Source organism: Triturus cristatus, chromosome 3_2 (genome assembly GCF_964204655.1).
Source record: "Triturus cristatus chromosome 3_2, aTriCri1.1, whole genome shotgun sequence".
Taxonomy (NCBI): Eukaryota; Metazoa; Chordata; class Amphibia; order Caudata; family Salamandridae; genus Triturus; species Triturus cristatus.
In genome coordinates this window covers 129,203,759-129,210,041 of record NC_140584.1, presented here as the reverse complement: position 1 = coordinate 129,210,041, position 6,283 = coordinate 129,203,759, and positions in this window count along the sequence as shown.

Here is a 6,283-nt window from a genome sequence, read left to right as displayed (position 1 = left end):
TTATGTAGATTTGCATTGTATTGTATTGTATTGTAATTTTTATTTATAGAGCGCATTATCACCTGCAGGTCTCTAAGCGCTACCAGAGGGAGTACCTATCCATGTCAGTGGGGAAATGGCAGTTGTTAAATGATGCCCCATGCTTCTGAAAAAAGAACTGTCTTCAGCTTCTTCCTAAAAGGGATGAGGTTCTCTTCCTTGCGTAGATTATTCCAAAGATGGGGGACTGCTGTTGAGAAAGCTCTTCCACCCTTAGAGGACAGGCTGAAACAGGGGCAGACCAGTAAGCTGGCCTCCGCTGACCAGAGCACCCTACTAGGGATGTAGTTGGCTGGATGGTCTTTGATATATCTTGGGGCTTGGCCATACATGGATTTATGCGCAATGCAGACCTTTAAACATAGTTCTCTTCCTGACCGGGAGCCAATGCAGCTGGCGTAGCAGAGAAGTGGCGTGAGCTCGTCTTGGCATTCTGAAGATTAGTCTGGCGGCATCATTCGTAGTAACCAGTAGTCTGGCCAACAGTTGTCGCGGGAGGCCAATATACAGGGAATTACCGTAATCCAGACGCGACAGTATCATAGCTGAGACTGCCAGTCTGAGTGTGGAAAAGGTGAGAACAGGGGCCAGTTTCCACAGCTGTCTCAGCAGGCCAACACGTATACCCACTACTGCGACACCTGTTGTATCATGAAGAGCTTGGCCTCAATTTTGCTGCCCAAGCTTTTCACGGCCAAGGCTGATTCTGGATAGGGGCCAAGTTCTTGTGGCCAAAAGAGATCGTTCCAGGGATTGGAGTCTTTAGTGACGGTCAGTACCTCAGTCATATCTGGATTGATTTTAAGGGAGTTGGCCGTCATCCAGTTGACAGTGAATTTCAAAAATATTTTAGATCCTTGAATGGGCAGTCGGCGAGCTGTCAATCTGGATGATAATTTGGGTGTCGTCGGCATAGTTATAGATCTGGCACTCCATCTGGTTTAATGCAGCTATCAGGGGCTGAAGGTAGGCGTTAAAAAGGAGGGGTGACAGTGCCGAGCCCTGTGGTACCCCACATGAGAGTGTACCTGGATCGGACACAAAGTCTGATAGCTGAACTCTCTGTGAGCGATCCTTAAGAAAAGATGTAAGCCAGGCAAGGGCCGTGCCCCGGAATCCCAGATCCGAGATCCGAGATCCGCCACAATAAACGGTCATGGTTGACCATGACAAATGCCGCTGATAGGTCCAGTAAAACCAGGGCACATGGCTTTTTCTTGTCTGCCCTCAATCTTAGTTCATCCAGCATGGACAGCATAACCAATTCCGTGCTATGGTGAGCCCTGAATCCTGCCTGATTAAATTCTAAGAGGTGGTTGTCCTCAAGATGGTGTGAGAGGGAATATAGTACGTGCTGTTCTAATCCTTTAGCAAGGAAGAGCAGCTGGGAGATTGGTCTGAAATTGTTTACATTCTTAGTATCTGCCCCAGGTTTTTTTAGGAGCGGGATGACACAGGCCTCCTTAAAGTTAGCAGGGACGTGCCCTGCTTCCAGGGACCGATTAAGAAGTGAGAGCACCTCGCTATCAATTCCAGGGAGGGCCACCTTGAAGATTTTTGGCGGACATGGGTCTGCCGGTGATCCTGATTTTACTCATCCTATTAGGAGTGACATGGAATCCTTCGTGAGCAGAGGGAAAGTGGTTAGTGGATTATCGAACGTAGGGGGCAGGAAGGTAGGTCCTGCGAAGCCTATACTTGGGGTGGGCTGCTCAAAACGCCGCTTCGCTTGCTGATAAAACGCAGCTAAAACGCACATCATTGTCTACAAGTTGAAGTGCATTGTTCTCACTATGTGCAGATGACACAAGGTCCCAGGTATTTGGGAAAGTGTTACTGTGCAGTGCAGCAAGTCAGCTGTCTGCACTGCACCGAGTCACTTAGAAAGGCCAGTAGTGTGAGGAACTTCAATTTTCGATCACGATCGAATAGACCCACCATTTTGTGACCCGCCGTCATTTGGTGTTGCCATCACTCAGGCAGCACGACGAACGAAGTCTATTCTGCTTTTCCGTAGCTTGGTGTCGAAATTCGTACTCGGTCTTTATTTGTGAAGCTGGTGTTTGGACTAGCCAAGTACACTAATCCTTGTCTGACTTTCCTAATCCCTGTTTCAACTATCTGTAGGCTCACACTATTCTTTCCCGATCATATCTTATCGACTGGCCTTCACTGTCTGACTGTGTCATGACTGTCCTCCAATACACACAAACGTATCACGCCACCTGAAAGTTAGTTGTAATCCGTTAATGAATTAGTTCGGGGGTGGGATGACAAACACAGTTGGAGGAGAGGTCTCTTCGAGTCATCTGATATTTCTGTTTTCGAACCTTTTCTACTGGCTCCGCTTTGTTTTCCACTTACCCTATTGGCTCTTTTCTTCTATGCTTGGGGCGTATGTCTTGTTAATAATCATGCATTGTATGCTATTTAATCTGATGCGCCACAGAGTGAAGTGGCAGTCTCCTGAGAACCTACTTTGTGTACTTCTAGGATAACTGTACTAGCTGCAGCTAAATAAATGCAATCTTCTAACGCCGACAGAGTGTCCCGTGTCTCTGTGTAACGAAGCAGGTGAACCCCGGAGACAGAGGGCGTACCCTGCGCCGCCAGGTCCAAAAGGTTCTGGTTCTTCAAGTGTACAGTATTTAGGCCAGACAGAACATTTTCTGACCTTTCGCCCTACACTGGCTCACAATTTGCTGCCTAGAACAAACACAGCCACACTTTTGTACCAGCATTGCATGCGGGATTGTCTTTGTGCAGCAGGGGATACCTTACTACACATGATGAACCCTTGGAGGCATGATTGCCTATGTATTCCACAGACTGCAGCACACATAGTAAGTGGGAGAGACTTGGATGACTTCAATTCATTTTCCTTGTTACTTATCACCTGGGAAACCAACTTATTTGTCGCATTCCAAAGGTTACCTGGTGTGGGATACATGACATGCCTCATGAGCCATAGGAGTTGCATGGTGACACCCCCACAATGACCATGGAGCACCTCTCTTGCACATAGTGATGCTACACTGCATTTTGGCCAGCTTTGCATTGCTCTGTACCTTTACACCATTCAAAGGCACACAAAGTGGCTTTGCATGTCTTAACATGTGTGTCTTGGGGGTTTGCATTACCCATGTACCATGATGCATGGTGCATGTCTGAGGCATACCTTTTATATATATGACTCTATCTCTGTCAACAGACACAGAGATGGCTATTAGGTCATACACTTCTTTCTGTTAGTAGGTCTGTTATGTACTTCAGTTTTGCTTACCAACATGTAGGCCATTCTCGTATCGGCCATTCTGGAAGCAGTCAGTGATGATGGGTTGCCTGAAGACGTAGGCATCATGCGCACTCCCGATGTATTTTGCAGGCACATTAGAAAACATCACCCAATAGTCCATGATGGCCTGGACATTGATAGAGTATGTCTGCAGGGGAAACCAGTTGCACATGTGTGCAATTCACGGCACCCAGCACATGTGGAAATCTGACAATGGCATAGAAACCTTGCTTAGTCTCCAGCTGCTGTTGTTGTGTCTTGGGGAAGAGGAGGTACTGGGGTGTGAGGCGGATGATGGCATCCAGGTCAGAGAGTAGGAAGGCAGAAAAAGGTGGCTGCATTATTCCTGCCTCTCTGGCTATTGTGATCTGGAATGAACCAGATGACAGCATATGGAGGACAGCAATCAACTTGACCTGCAGAGGGATGTTGGTAGGCCTGGCAGTTGGTGGCTAGAGTCCTGGTGCTATCTAGTTCAGAAGTTCTATTTTGGATTCCCTCCTGAGTCAGTAGTATGTGATGCCCTCATATTCCCTGAGGTCAATGAGGGAAGGCCGCTGGTGAAAAACATGCTCCTTTCTCCTGTGCTCCCTATGTGGTGGTGGTGGTCTCCTCACAACTCCCAGATGCAAAATAAGCAACTCCATAGTGTAGATGAGCTTGCCAAACTGTTTTGTGTGGCTTGTCTTTATGTACTGCATCCAAAATCTCATTTCCTATGCCTGGGCTGCTGATGTACAGGAATTTTGACGTATTTCAGGCTCTGAGCGATGCTTGCTGACGATGCATCACATATTGTCAAAACCATAAATTTCACTGTTTGGGTTTTATGCTGGAGTTTACAGGGGAATGCCTACAATGCAATTCTTAGTCTGTGCACGGCCCAGCCGGTTCTGCCACTGATATTTTCTGCCCCAGGCTTACAAGAACTGATGCATTTAGCCACATGTGTCCACTTGTAGATATGGAGCACTGCCTGCACCACCGGTGCATTCAAATTAGTGATGCAACGGTGGCGAAGGACTCTCTTAAATAAGCCTCTTATTCATTTTTGGAGATCTCAGATTATAACAGAGAGGAAAGGCTGCAAGGGATAGCCAAAGAGGGATTTACAAGGCCGGAGCCTTCTCCGTGAAGTCCAGCTATAGCGGATTTGCTGTTGCTCCAAGGGAGGGGGACCTGAATCTTCAGACTAGCGGCAACTCACCTACGTCAGATTGGCTTGGCAGGTTGGTCCTGGTCCACTGGAGGTCTTCATAGCCAAAAAGTTTCTAAACCCCAGGGTTTTGTTCGCAGGATATTAGGAGGAGTACGCTTTGACACAGCCCAGGGTTTCAATATCTCAGAAAATGCATTTGTGGGTCAAGACTCCCTCCAGCAGAAGTCACCAGCAAGTCCAGGACAGGTCCAGTTGGAGCTGGTCTACTGAGTAGTTGCTGAAAAGGCTTCTTGTAGCTTATTGTGCCCTTATAGCTTTAACAGGAGCTCAGCCTTATGACCTTTGGAGCCAATTTCTATGTCCTGTGTACACGAGGGAGAGCTGGTCCAGCTCTTGAGGGCTTTTATTGTGACTCAGACAGCAGCTTCACTCATCTTCAGATCTTCAACAAGCCCTGTAGTGTTCTGAGGTGAGTACTGTGGATGCCACATTTATGCCTGGCACCAGCCTATGTGTGTGGGTGACTCCTGGCTCCTTCGTAACCAATATGGTAAAAGTTTCCAGGGGTTACCCTACCAATTTTGCAGCATTTCCTGTGTGTCCTACTGTAAACAATCCCACAGAGCCCCTCTCGCACTAAGTCCAAGATGGTAGAACCCTTCTCCCCTTGTGCAGAGCCTGTGTGCCCACTTCAGAAGTGTGGTCAGGGTAATAAGCAACACCTCCTCTGTTGTCACTTCGAACAAGTTTAGGGGGCAGTTCCCTCCCCACAGTCATTGGAGCCTGGCTGACTGGGGAACAGGTATCATTTGACTTCTGCCTGTAACAAGGCAGGCTTCTTTGAAGATAATTAGATTCCTGGGCACTGCCCAATTAGCCATCCTGTTAGGGAAAAAGAGACACCGCCCCACACCAAGCCTCTGTCTCCTGCTCTGGGACAAGTTTCCACACCTCATTCAAGTTGAAGCCCACTAAGTTATGCAGTTAGAGGCTAATGCAAATTAGCCTCCAGAGGCTTTAGGTAGAGAAAATGTAACTTTTTAATACTACCTTATCCTTAATATTTATTTAAAATATGACATCAACAGTGAATTGTTTTAAAAAAAAAAACATATTAAAAAGAGTCAAAGAATGAAATTTCTATCCGGAGATAGCATTATTACATTTATTATGGGATCCCAGGTTTTTTTCCTATGGAACAGCCAGCTTTGCTACAGTGAAATCAGCTTTTGGGGCTTTTTTACTATCAGGACATGTGTAACATTACATTTGTGCATGTCCTACCTTTAAGTGCCATGCACCCTGCCTAGTGAGAGGCAAGGCGTACTTACAGTTGATGTATTAATATTTAAAAGATTTTGGTGACAGGTTGAATTGCAGTTTAAAATCTGCATTAGTTAGACTACAATGATAGGCCTATAGCCATGTTTTACACTGTGACCATAGTGAGTGGCACAGTGGGTGCTGCAGTCCATTAGTGACATTTAACTTACAGGCCCTGGGTATATATTGTGTACCACATACCAGGGACTTATAGATAAGTTAAATATGCTAATCAGAAGTATACCAATTTCATCTTGTTGAAAGGAGGAGCACACATATTTTACCCCTGCAGGGGTAAAGTGCCCAGAGTTCTACAGCCAGCAAAACCAGTTAGGGCAAAAATCTGGGGGTACACTATGCAAAAGATGGTCATATCCTACAGTACTTATGACACTGTGACTACATACTGGAGAGAGATTTTTGTGTTAGAAAGATTTGGTATGTGAAAGCACCAAACATTGAGTAAA